Source organism: Lagenorhynchus albirostris, chromosome 14, assembly GCF_949774975.1.
Source record: "Lagenorhynchus albirostris chromosome 14, mLagAlb1.1, whole genome shotgun sequence".
In the NCBI taxonomy this organism is placed as follows: Eukaryota; Metazoa; Chordata; class Mammalia; order Artiodactyla; family Delphinidae; genus Lagenorhynchus; species Lagenorhynchus albirostris.
The window spans coordinates 13,607,566-13,621,201 of record NC_083108.1 but is presented as its reverse complement, the minus strand read 5'-3'; the positions used below and the strand labels follow the sequence as shown (position 1 = coordinate 13,621,201).

Below are 13,636 nucleotides of genomic sequence, written 5' to 3'. Positions count from 1 at the left end.
GAGGGCGGAGGAGGCATTTTTTAACCCACGTGGGGCGATCTGATGCCCCTTGGCCACAACCCTGTATTACTGGTGAGGGCTAGGGCTCCCTGGCATCCCAGTCACCTGCACGCACCATTCAGAAGCCACCATGAACTCATTCCACCTCGCAGAATGGGACAGAGTATGCACTTGCTCAAATTCCCACTTCAGTACTTCTGATAAAATCAATTGTTTCAAATGAAACTGGAAGGACTTTTGTACTTCCCACCAGTACCATCTAAGCTTCTTGGTTTCAGGCTTAGTTGACTTAAGTGAAATCAGCAACAGAGCACGAGAGGGCTGTTTTGGTGCTAATCCAAACTCTAAGTTGCTTCCAAAGTGCTGCGTGACTCTCACAGACCATGTTCCCAGGGGCTCCATGACATAGTCATTAGAGACACAATGTCACAGCAAGCAGTTCTGGAAGGAAGCGGGAGCTGCATCCCTCTCCAGGGGGGCACATGCTGCTCTCTGAAAATGGGCTTGAAGCTGTGGCGTGAATGAGCATCAAACTATCTGATGGGGGGAGACAGGGATGTTACGGGTTGAATTGTGTCTCCAAAAATGGTGTGTTCAAGTCCTAACGCCCGGTGCCTCAGAACGTGGCCTTATTGGGAAATAGGGTTGCTGCATATTCATCAGTTAAGGTGAGTTCACACTGGATTAGAGGGACCCTTAGTCCAACACGACTGGTGTGTTTAAGAAGAGAAGAGACACGTGAGGAGAGAAGGCCGTATGATGACAGAGGCAGAGATTAATGATGCATCTACGAGCCACGGGTTGCCGGCAACACCAGAAGCTGGAAGAGGCAAAGAAGGATCGTCTCGTACAGGTTTCAGATCGAGCGTGGCCCTGCCGACACCTCCAACGTGGACTTCCAGCTTCCAGAAATGTGAGAGAACGAGATTCTCGTTTTAAGCCGCCCAGTTTGCGCGACTCTGTCACAGGAGCCCTAGGAAATTAACACAAGGGGAAGTGAACAACTGAGGAACCACAAAAACCTCCTGATTGAGAAGCAGCGTCAAGTAGGAAAGAGAAAATACAGACGGTCCCCAGCTTAGGATGGTTCGATTTACAATTTTTCGACTTTACAGTGGTGTGAAAGTAATATGCATTCAGTAGAAACTGTATTTCGAATTTTGATCTTTTGGGGGGCTAGCAATTTTCAGTACGATCCTCTCTTGTGATGCTGGGCAGTGGCCGTGAGCACAGCTCCCCATCAGCACGTGATCCCTAGAGTAAACCACCATACACTCACAACCATTCTGTACCCAGACGATCATTCTGTTTTTCACTTTCAGTACAGTAATCAGTAAGTTACATGAGACAGTCAATACAATAGGCTTTGTGTGCAATGGTTTTGCCCAGCTGTGGGCTAATGGAAGTGTTCTGAGCTCCTTTAAGGTAGGCGAGGCGAACCTACGGTGTTCGGTAGGTTGGGTGTATTAAATGCATTTCTGACTTAAGATGGGTTGATTGGGACATAACCCCATCGTAAGCCAAGGAAGATCTGTACATATTTGCGATCAGGAACATCTTTCACAGCGTGGCTGCCTGCCTGGTTGAACTGGAGGAAGATAGACAAGGCCTGGAGTCCCCAGAAGGAACCTTCCTTCCCCTAAGAAACTAGACCATCTAATTCAGGTCCTAAGTAGGGGAAGGAACGGGGTGGGGGCGGGAACAGTAGAAATTGACGCTTTCTTCCTCCCTGTTTACATACAAAATACTCCCTCCTGCATCCTGAGCCTCCGAGTCCCTCTCTGCCTCACGTGCTTACAGAAAGGTACTAATAGGTGTCTTCATAGCCATGATCTCATGTCACCTTCACAGCCATTTTTGCTACAGGGAAGGAGGGAAAGTATTATCACCCCCATTTTACACACAAGGAAACTGAGGCTCACACGAGATCACAGATGAGATGACCATCCTGAAAAGAACCTCAGCTGACCAAAGGCCTTTTCAAAAAAGGTGGAGTGGAAGTAGGAGGTGGGGAGTAAAAAACAGTCCTTAAATCTTGTCTTAAAAAAAAAAAAGATGAGTTCAACAGACGTTCTAGAAGCCTACCACGTCCAAAACAAATCAAATCTGTTGGCCGTGAAAAGCAGTCCCTTTACCTTTTTCAGTAGTTGTTCAGGTAATATTGCTTTGGACACAATCCACTGATTCTCTGACCTTTTTTGGGGTGGGTACACGGGCCTCTCACTGTTGTGGCCTCTCCCGTTGCAGAGCACAGGCTCCGGACGCGCAGGCTCAGCGGTCATGGCTCACGGGCCCAGCCGCTCTGCGGCATGTGGGATCTTCCCGGACCGGGGCACGAACCCGTGTCCCCTGCATCGGCAGGCGGACTCTCAACCACTGCGCCACCAGGGCAGCCCTCTCTGACCGTTATTTAAAGTGTCTTTGAGGGAAAACCCCAAACACATTTTCCAGGCTTGAAAATGTAAGTATTCTGGCCTTTGGTGTTCTGTCTCATTCGGTGCTTCCAAATCTTCACGCACTCCTGTGTGTGAAGCCACAGGGACCTTTCATAGCCATCACCCCGCACAAGCTGGACCTCAGACAGTGTTTGAGAGGCTGGAACCCCACAGACTCACATCCAACAACCTCTGATGACTGAATGGACCTTTTCCCAAAGCAACACTGGATAAGGGGAAGGAAGGCAGGGACAGAGCGGGGTGGCAGGCGTCCCAGGAAAGGATAAGACTGAAAGGGTTAAGCCGCAAAACACCGGGGATGAGAGCTTGGGTGGTGAGCTCTGACTGCCATCAGCTGCCTTTTCCATATATTTTCATCTTTCCCCCCCTGGAAAACACCCAGTCACTCACTGGTCACTGAGAAGTCTTGACTTTCATACCCGCAAAGCGGCAGCCAAGATGTCAGGCACACAGACCCCAGGACCTGCCGCTCACCACTCTGGGAAATTCCCTCTGTGAAATGCCGTTCCACGTTTTTGTCAGCTTGAAGATATTAAACACCACGGAAAGAAATTTACGGGTTTTTTTTTGAGATTTAAATGTCTACTTATTTCAAAATGAATTAGTAGTTCTCTGAGTTTCATGTTTGATTCATTAATGATAACTACAGCTCGAGAATTTGAAAGGGAAATTGCTTCCAGGATAAAATTAAATGCGAAACTCTAAGCAGTGATTCACGGCTGTTCCTATCTAAATTACTAATCCATGTGACAACCTGGTTGGCAGCACAAAAAAGAAATACTATTTTCCCCTGTTGCCTTTATAGACTTTGCTGAATTGTTTTTGCAAATTGTCTAAACCCAAGTCCTAGATAATCCCTTGCTAGCAGCCTCCATTTCACTGTGGCATTTAGTACTTACTGTCTCTATTGCCTCAGAGAGGTTCAGAATGGACTAATACTTCTGTGCCTCAGAAAATAGTTTTCTCAACGTACAGTGCAATGGATTTCCAGGGCAACTCATTTTAAATTAAAGGCAAATATCTCCGTGATATCTGTCCACATCCCCCCAAAAGAAACCTGCATAAAACTCTAAAAATGGCGATTTTCTTTTAGTTTGCAAGGAGGGCTAGCCAGCTGAGATTCAATTACATATCTCCCTGTTGGAATGATTGGGAACTAGAGTAAACCCTGTGGTCCAAAAAACAAGATAATATAATGTTCCCAAAGTTTCATCAAGCCCAGGTTATGCTGCCTCCTAAAATTTCTCTCAGGTCTGTTCCTACAACCACTGCCTGGGTCCACACCTTAGACCAGGGTGGAGAAGCAGGCATATTCCCGACCATGTGGCCCCAACTTCCAAAGGCGCTCAGAGGACCAAGGTCCCACAGGGCACACCTCACTGGGAACCGCTGTCCAGACCACCACGAAAACCCTGCAAACCAGGTCCATCCCCATCTCCAATCTCCCCCTCACTCCCACCGCCCTGTGTACTGGTCCTAAGTGGCAATCAGGTCCCTAGAAGCCCTCAGGAGCACTACCCCATGTCAGGGCTTTAATAGGATGATGGCTTAACCCTTGGGACAATTCGGGGAAGGTGCCCTCATGGTCCCAACACTGCCGGGCAAGAGACGGCAGCAAAGACACTCAACACACTTGCCCAGGTTACACAGCAAGAACACGGCAGAGCCAGGATTCACACCCACACTTTCTGCCCAATTTCCCATGCTTTGAACCATCTGAGCAGGCCTCCCACAACTTCGAATATTCTACTTACTCCTTATGACCAAGGGAGTGGGGCCCACATGCCCACTAAGGTCTAAAGATCCTTTGGTGATTCGGTTACATTTCCAGTCTCATCCGATCCACACCCTCTTCTCCATCTTCTCCCAACTCTGGCTTTTCCAAACTATGCACGTGCTGTTGTTCCCTCCGCCGCTCCTCCCGGGAGGGCTCCCACAACCTCCCTTTATGCCCCCGCAGTGCCACATTCATCCCCTTAGTCAACCATTCACTACTTCCTATTGACACTGGGGACACACGTGTGTCTCCCCCGAGTCTGCGACCTTCTCCAAGGCGACGGCTCTGGCTCTTCCACAACCAGCCCCTGCGTGCTCACAGCAGGGCTGCGGTGAGCCGGTCCCCAAAGCTTTGGAACTAATGAATGTGCTATGACAAATGTCTTCAAAGCAAAAGCAAAACCAAACAGCAGACTTAGGGGCTTGCCCCAGATTGACTCAGGACCCTTAAGAGTAGGGAGGAGGACATGGGAAGGGTTTATGTGCCCTTTTTAAAAGCTCTGCCTGTCGGGGCATTTTTTTCCACCAAGCATTCAAACATGGCAACCTCGTGATGGCAAACACACCTAGCTATCTGCTCGCTAGCTCAAGGGTTTATGAAGCAAGCCTGTTTCAGATTTTAAATCGGCAAGAGATAATCTTCAGAGTGGGAACTTGAGAGTGACACAAGTTACAAAAGCGAAGAGATGACAAACTGAACCCACAACTCCGACTGGTTTTTATTGTTTTTTCCTGGCAGCAGGAGGGAGAGCAAAGAGATATTTGGAAGAAGGGGATTTTGTTGTTGCTGTTGTTTTTAATTTTAAGAAGGGAGGGTACCTATTCCCTACATCTCTTCTGTGGACCCTACCACAGGGTGAACCAATGTAAACCAGGCTGGACTCCCTGTAGCACCAGTCTGAACCATTCAGGCCTCTATTCCTGACCATGAACTTGGCATCAAATAAACCCAGACGCCATTGACAATGCAGCATGAAAAGCAAAAATAACAACTGTAACTCGCGGTCATCACTTAAAATATAAAATAACGTTCCTAAATCCCTTAGAATGGTTACCAATGTCCAGGGCACGCAATTTCTCCAAGGAACCCCACCGTACTGTGAAAACACACAAAATGCACATAAAGATACGACTTCAACTGATATGCTAGCTAAGACAAACAACACATTAAACCAATTTTACTCACCTTCTTAGAACTTAATGAGCCCCTGGGGGACAATCTGGATGCCCCGTGCCTCCTTCACAAACCCCCATTCGTGGTAAGGCATGAAGCTGGGCTTTCCTTTCTCTCCATTTCCCTTGCAGCCAGCACAGGCCTTCAAGTGTTGCTATCAGCTGATGGCACCTATCTGCGCCATGTTCAGGGGTGCTTCTCCCAAGGAAAAGCATTTTTTAAATATTTTCCAATGTTTCTCTTTTCTTCCCAGTTTATTCAATGTCTCAAGAGCAGCCACACCTGTTCAGTGTCAGCTTGGAGACCACAGGGCGGAGGGAAGTCCAGCCTAGTCACCCTTAGCTGACTCCGCAGGGCACTCACTGCCCTGGGCATCCAGAAAGGCCGCCTCAGGTCACAAGGATAAGTATGGGCTTTAGAAGCAACTTCAAAGTCGTCCACTACATGAATGAGAAGCATACATCAATATTTTGCTGTGTAGTTCTGTGGAGAAAAGATGCAGAACAGGAAAGTGTGGGGGAAAGTCAGGACCAGGCATCGCAAAGGCAGCTTCATGAAAAGGTCAAGGACACACAGGATTCTTCACAGGTGACTTAAAAGCAAATTGATAAAGAATTGCCTATTCTTGAGTTCCTTAGGGTTCCCACTTTAATGATTAAATACAAAAACTAAGAAGCATTCATTGTTCATAAGAATGTAGATCTTTCATAAGCATTTGAGGTTCTTAGAAAAGATTTTTAGAACATTCTAACATCTTGGTAATCTCATTTGTTCTGGGAATATCCTAAGTTCTCCATTTCTTTGTAAGTAGGACTAGCTAAAGTAACTCCAGTCTTAACCATTTCAATCACCACAAAATTCTATTTACTGAAATCCATAGAAATAGGAAATGTCTATCCTCAAATCTGAACGGCTAACAGTACAAGGAACAATGATATAAAGACAAAATAAGAAAGCAGAGGTACCTTTGGACAGGAAGCCACGACAGTAGCTGTGTAATTAGGATTCACGATAAGCATTTGTATTTTCTGATATAGACTTCCACGCTGAGCTCATTCATTCTGAATTCAACCCATGAGGGAAAAGATGGGCAAGTCTACCAACTCAAGTTAGGCATCGCCATATATGATACCCTATCACATCCTTCCATTTCTCCCAAACCTCCCCCTCTCTTGGAAAGAAATAATCGAAAATATAGAAATATTATTTTACTGGACCTGTATCTAATGCTAATCCCCTGCTTTTAGGATTATAAGGAGGCTGGACTTCGGGGGTGGGTAGGTGTAGAAAGCACAGCAGGAAGCCTTCTGTGGCCAAATTTCACTGCAGCCATGATGTGGCCTGTGACGTCCAACAAGCTTTACTTATCACAGTGTCTGAGGATGGGATTTATTATTGCAAATATGCACAAGCAATGGTATTTTTTTAAATCCTCATGTCATGCATCTCCTTGTCTCCCACAAAGCTTGTGTCTACTAAGTGCTCTCATCTGCTCCGGTTTCTTCTACCCAAGGAAGAAAGGGTCCCTCCCCAACCCCGGCTGACCCTTCACCCCTGGTTCTTCACAGCTGGCGTGGTCCCCCGAGAAAAGACTTCACATCCCTGCTGGCTCCATCGCCCCAAAGTCCCACCCCTTATTTGTGTCTTGACCAAGCAGACCCCAAACCCCACTCCCTGAAGGTTCTGCTTCAGGACGTCACTCTTCTTTCTCTACCTTCTTTTAAGGATGTGGAAAGAAGAGTTCTTTTAAGGTTAACCAAGAAAGAAAAAGGGTCAAAGTCCTATCTCCCTATCAGCATGTCTGTAGACCTCACTTCTTCAGATCCAAGAAAGAGAAAAAAGTGAAGCCAAAGTAAGGGACCACCTCCATCCGAGGCAAAAAGGTCCAGTTTAAATTGAGCGCCCACTGCCTTTCCTTATCGGTGCCTCCCGCCTCACTGTGATGCTCACCTTACTCCTCCCACCACTCCCGGGGTCCCTCCCACCACACCACCGTCAAGTCTTAGCCTACCTGCCCAGATCACGTTACAGCTTGTGGTCGTCTTTTTCACCTTCCCTCCATCGGACCTGCACCTGCTTCTCAGAGGGGCTAAACGAAACCTGATTCACAGGATTAGCTACTATACCCTTACAGAGGTGAATGTGTTATCCTACCCAAGGGCACTCACATTTTAGCAAAGGACTCATGGATATAAAACCCAAAAGGAAGAGCAAAAAGAACGAATTTATACTGATTGTCTATGTACCAGCTCCAGCTCTCAGATACATCATTTAACTTCTCTGGGCCTGCCTCTGATTCCTACCTCAGACTACCGTTCTGAGAATTAGTGAGGTGACATATACATAACACTGAAAATAGCACTCGACACCCTTGCAAGGGCTCCGTGCACATCAGTTATCAGTATTAACCTTCACGGCAGTGACCCTTCGAGACAGGTACTGCTGGCCTCATCTTCAAGGAGGACACGGAGTGATTTGCTCAGGATCACAAGGCTAATACATAAGTAGCAGAGGAGGAATACAGCCCTCAGCCCACTGAGTAACCAGTTCATGCTGTCTTCTCCATACCACAAGGAATGAATCTCTAATGGTAAAGCCAAGGACACTGCAGGCCAGCAGAGTGAAAGTGCATTAGCGGGTCCTGTGGTATGCTGATGGCGCCCCATCAGAAGGAAAGGCTGGACGGCTGGGGTGCGCATCGAGTGATTCCTGGAGCACGACTGGGGTTGAACAGGATGTTATGTTCTATCAGGGCTGATTCAAGGCCTACCTCTGAACTGCAGAGACCTCGGTCTATCATTTCACCTCATTTAGTCTCAGGTTTTCCCGACTATAAAATGGGAGCAAATTTACTCGGGAGGTGGTAAGCTTCTGACACTGGGAAGTGTTCATGGCAAAAGGTAAAACTTGTCATGAGGGAGGTTCCAGAAAAGGATCCTGCGGTCAGGAGGGCAGCAAACCTGATGTTGGTTACTCCCAACATTCAGAATGGGGAGTTCATGGAACAGGCTAGAGATGAACAATGTTTATTTAAAAAACTTAATACCAGAGCCAAAAAATATTGCTAATGACCTTGATACTATCTGGTTAAAAACTCTGAATGAACTCTGGGCAGTCTGGTTTCTGATCTCCAAAACAGGATCCATAATTAGGCCCCCTTCCTCTCTGGCTTGTCCTACATTCGAAAAGCATTGGCTATTCTACTAAAGTGGACTTCCCTCAAAATAACCTCACTATTCTCTACTTCCACATAATTTCAGCAGCTACTCTTTGCACTGTAATCTCCAGATGAATTTCTGGTATAGAAACAAAATAGCCACAATAAGATAAATTACAACTCTATTGTGACCAGAGCACAGAGTGACTGAAATTAAAACTCTAAAACTTTTAGCATTTCATTTTTAATATTATGTTCATTGAAGACGCTTATTGTCAGTATATTTTGTTTCTGATAGCAATTACTTTTTATCGGTACTTTCCAATACTGCAAAGTTTTGAAAGATCACTGTATTATAATGAACTGATGTACCAATGCTACTACTGAGTTTCCATCCTGGTTCTGACACTTGACAGCATAATCTAGAGCAAGCTGCTAGACCTCTCCGTGCCTCAGTTTGGTCATCCAAAAAATGGGGACAAAAACCTACTTCCAAATTATTATAAGAATTACATTGGGTGACTATGTCGAGTTTTACAAGATGCTCTGGATTTAGTGACTGCCAAGGACATATCAGCAATTTTTTTTCACTTATAAAATTGTGAGACCAATTTAAAGATATTTAATACTTAAAATTTTACCCCAAATTTTGCAATCTCCATACTTAAAAACTGGCAGGCCTTACCTCTTACAGCACTGTGGCTAACACCACCACTTGCTTTTCTTCTGCCAACGTACTAAACTCCCATCACTCAAAAGTTAGTTATGAACGTCAACCCACCTAAAATTCTCTGAAGGAGGAAAAGCTCTTTCTCCATAACCCAGAGGAAGTGAACTTGTTTTCTGAGAAAATGCAACAGGCCAGAGCCCAGGACAGCAGATTCTAGCTGAGATTGTATTGGTAAACAAACATCAAGAAAGGAAAATTAAAGCTGCTTTACTCCCCAAAGTATTTTCCTAATCTATCTTAATAAGCATAGTTTCATTCTGTTTACTCACAACCATTTTTCATACATTACTAAATGAATTTTGTCTGATTAAGTTAATTTTAGAAACATTAAAAACTAATTTCAGGTTTCTACTTCTGTTTTTACCCATTTGGACTCTGAGTATATTTTGGTTCCTGAAAACCTAACCCAACATCTTACCTTAAAACCAAAGGCAAAACTACATGGCAACGTGCCCCGACACTATCTCCTTGCAGCCACTGCTCAACACCACAGTAAGAAAAGAATCAATCAAGATAGTCAATATGTCTTTTGAAAAGTAGACAAACATAAACACAGTCAAAGGTGGTAACTAACATGACACTTCTGATTACAGATACAAGATTTAGCTGTCAAGCTGCAGTGGCCCCAACGAGGAAAGGAAACTTTCTGACGCTACAGCCCTTAATCAACCAGGACCACCAAGATACCACATCCAAAAAACAGTGTGGGAAATACAAAAAAGCATTAGATCTCTGCAGTCCTCAAGGAGATTAAAAACTAGTTAGAGATGTAACAGTTCACACTAACATTTACTGGTGAAAAAAGTAATAAGCTAGGTCCCTGCAATGCAAAGATGAATAGGTGGGCTCAGCCCTGATCTGCCCTTGGTCAGCAGCTGGCTGTCCCCAGGACCTACATTAAGGTCTGCGAGACAGAGGAGGCAGCAAAGGCCACTTTCAGCTGTGGTTATCGGGGATTCAGTGATGGGATCTGAGCAGGGAATTAAAGAAAGAGTTATGATTTGAATAGAAGGGCAGAGGAAGAGGGAGCAGGCTGGCCGGTCCCGAGCACATCTAGGGGCTGGTGAGTGAACCGGCTTAGATGAGGAGAGGGTCTTCCAACCAGGTTCCCAATATTCCAGGCAGGGTCCCATAGGGAGCACTTCTCATGCATGGTCCGTAAAGCATTTCAAATCTAGAAGAAATCATAACCAATTTAGGAGCAATAGATAGAAATCAAGCTACACGATAACGTGAAGTCACATACCACTTTTAGTGTTCGATACGTGCAAGTCTCCTCTGCTCCAGATAATGTTTTTCTTTGTTCCTACCATTCTTTTTACCTATGTCCTTTCACAGCCAGCCCTCGAGAGGTTCTCTCTGGGTAACACGGTTCAAAACTCAGACTCATAATGACCACCTGGATGTGCATTACTGTCGAAAGAACAGCTCTGACCTCGCTACTAACTGCATTTCCAAAGTGAACTCTTGATTTCTCCCAAATCTGGTCCTTCCTCCACAATTTTATATTTGTTACCACTATTCAACCAGTAGCTCAGACGTGAAAATCTGTTTACTTCTCACCTCTCATTCAATCCGTCTCCAAAATTCTAACTTTGTCTCAGAAACGCTTCTTGCTTTCATTCACCCTTTCCATTCCTGTGGCCTCCCCCCTGGAGTCCAAGTCTTCCCCACATCTTCTCTGGACCCCAACTGGCCTCCCCACCTTTGTCCTTTCCTGCCCCGATCCATACCGACTGCTGCCAGGTTAAGCTTCTGAAAGCACAGCTTCACATCCACATCCTTTCCTGCCCCTACACCATCAATGGCTTCCTGCAAAATAAATGCCAAAGTCCCCCTCCCACCCACCATTCTAATCCTTTTCCTACAAGTCCTGCTCACATGCTCCAGGCTTCAGGCAGAAAGCATTTTTTGTTGTCCAGAAGACAAGATCCACCCTCCCTTACCACCTTGCTGCTGCAGAAATGCCACTCCAGATGTCCAGATGACTAGCTACCCTTCCAGGGCATTGGCAAATGCTACTTCTTCCATGAAGCCATTCTAAACCCTCTAGCAGGAAGTCATCTTTCCCCCTCTGAACTCCAAGGCCACTTCATCCAAAACCACCTGGCACTTGAGTTCCTTGTGTCCATGTGTTCTTATTCCTACAGAGGTAACCTCCTAAAGGAGCATCTCTATATAAAAATAATCAAACCAACGTGCTAAATTAGCACTTTCTTACAAGGAAGCGTTGTGTCAAGAGTTATGGAAGACACAAGACCATCGGCTGACAGCTTAGTAGGGAATTATGCTCAATCCATGCAAAAATAAAGCAATAATATCACGAACTCTTTTTAATCATCATATACAAATGTTAGTTGAAGTCATAAAAATACAGGATATCTCAGACAAAGTGAGTCTCCTTAACAGAATGAAAAATCTGAGGTAGCATACTGCAGTGGCTTATATCATAACCTCTGGAGCCATTCATGGCTGGGTTCTAATCCCAGCTCTGGCATTACTTATTTTGTGATCTTGGGCAAATCATTTAGCCTCTCTGTGCCTCAAGTTCTTGTAAATGGAGAAATCAAAATAGAGATATTAGTAGTACCTTCCCCTTAAGACTATTGTGATAATGACGCACAATCTGTATGCAAAACACTTAGAGCCCGGCACATAACTAGTGTCATCCATATTAGCTACTCTTATTCTTATTCTTGTGCAAATGTTTTATCTGGGGGGAAAAAAAAACACAGAAGGATCAGATATTTGGTAGTTAAGATGCCAGCAGGATTTTTTCTAGAAAGAGAGACTTTACCATCTTAAAATCCTGAGGCCAGATTTGTTCTATTTGCTGACAGGGAGTCTGACAGGTAAGGTAAAATTCACCGGGGGTGGCTCTTTGTACAACGGACTGAACGCTGTGCAAATGGGGCAGGCACCGAGACCACTGACTCAAACACAAAGCTTTCAGCCAACGAAGGGCTCACCCACAATCAGCCATTGTCTCCCACAAACAACCCCTCTGTTGTCATCCAGATGAGTGCCAAATGAAACCGTTTGACTTACGAGTTGCGGACAGTGGCTCTGCGTAGACACAACCACAAATCCAATTAACTGCTGCAAAGGAAATCTTGCACTAGGCATTGAATTTGGTCTGAGAAGCAAGCTTTGGGGTTCACCTTTTTAACGGACACTAACCCACATCATTCAGCTGGGCTAAGCATATAGGAGTCCGGTTCAAAGCCCATCACATCATATACAGTGATTTATTTGTTAATGGTGTGGGGAACAGCTGTGACTGTAGGGTATCAACATGTCATTTTCCCCCCAAAATATGAAAACGCATTAAACATAAATTACCACAGATATCTCAACCTGAACTTGCATTGCAGACTTATATTCATACACAGTGAAACGAGAACCGCTGGGACATTCGATGTTTTATTAACTTTTTACTAAAAGCATTTATAGCTCAGAGCTGCCTGTTATTCACAGGTCAGAATTATTAAAGTGGTGGAACAGCAAATTCACATTTATCATCCTCTTATTTCCTGATAAATTTTAGAAATTAAAAGAATTATAGCAATAAGACTGATGCTACCTACACAAGAACAAACAAACAAACTCTCTTTTGCCGTGGTTAGAATGTCTGATTTTACTCACTGCCTGGAATACTGGGCATGGCTGCTTCAGCAAAGTCCCTTCTTTCCAAGCGTCAGGGAAGGTTAGGGAAGGTAGACTGACTGCCAAAATACATACCCCCAAATCTCACTGGCCTAACGCATGTGGTTTAATTTCTTCACGTTGCATCTCAATGCAACTTGGTAAGGAAGGCTCTGCTCCACAAGGTCATTCAGGACCAGGGGTCCTTCCACCCCATGACTCCATCAAACCCCAGGGCTTCATAGTTCTCCCCGGCACGCCCCTGCAGCTGGCCAGCAGACCAGAAAGAGAGCAGATATGCAAAAGGACCCCCACTCTTAACTGCCTCTCATTTCCACACACAACCTTTCGTGAGAACCAATCTCATGGCTCCAACTAGATACAGAAAGTAGTCCAATACAGTGGTTGTCAACTGCGGGCAATTTTGACTCTTAAGAGGCAGGTGGCAATGTCTGGAGACATCTCCGATTGTTATAGCTGGGTAACTGGCATCTAGTGGATAGAGTCCAGGGAAGCTCCTAAACGTCCCCCAGTGCACAGGAGAGTCTCCCCCCACAACAAAAAATTAACCAGCCCCAAATGGCAATATTGCCAAGACTTTGGTAAGCATCTAGCCAGTCTCCACAATCGCACATACGTCAATGCTCAGATCCACCACCATTTCCCACTACCATACACTCTAATCAATCCCAGCAAAT

The 13,636-nt window shown here is 45.3% G+C and overlaps 1 protein-coding gene across 3 annotated transcripts in view; it reads right to left on the bottom strand.

Annotated features, from left to right (window-relative positions):
• The window catches only part of RNF152 (ring finger protein 152), a 75,699-nt gene that overhangs the window by 49,091 nt on the left and 12,972 nt on the right, over window positions 1–13,636 (bottom strand). Inside the window, exon 5 of one of the 3 annotated variants that reach the window (XM_060121441.1) lies at window positions 5,419–5,889. The exons of the other annotated variants lie outside the window; for them this stretch is intronic. The gene's annotated coding sequence lies outside the window, so the exon portion shown is untranslated. The remainder of the gene's footprint in view (window positions 1–5,418; window positions 5,890–13,636) is intronic. 3 annotated transcript variants of the gene reach the window in all.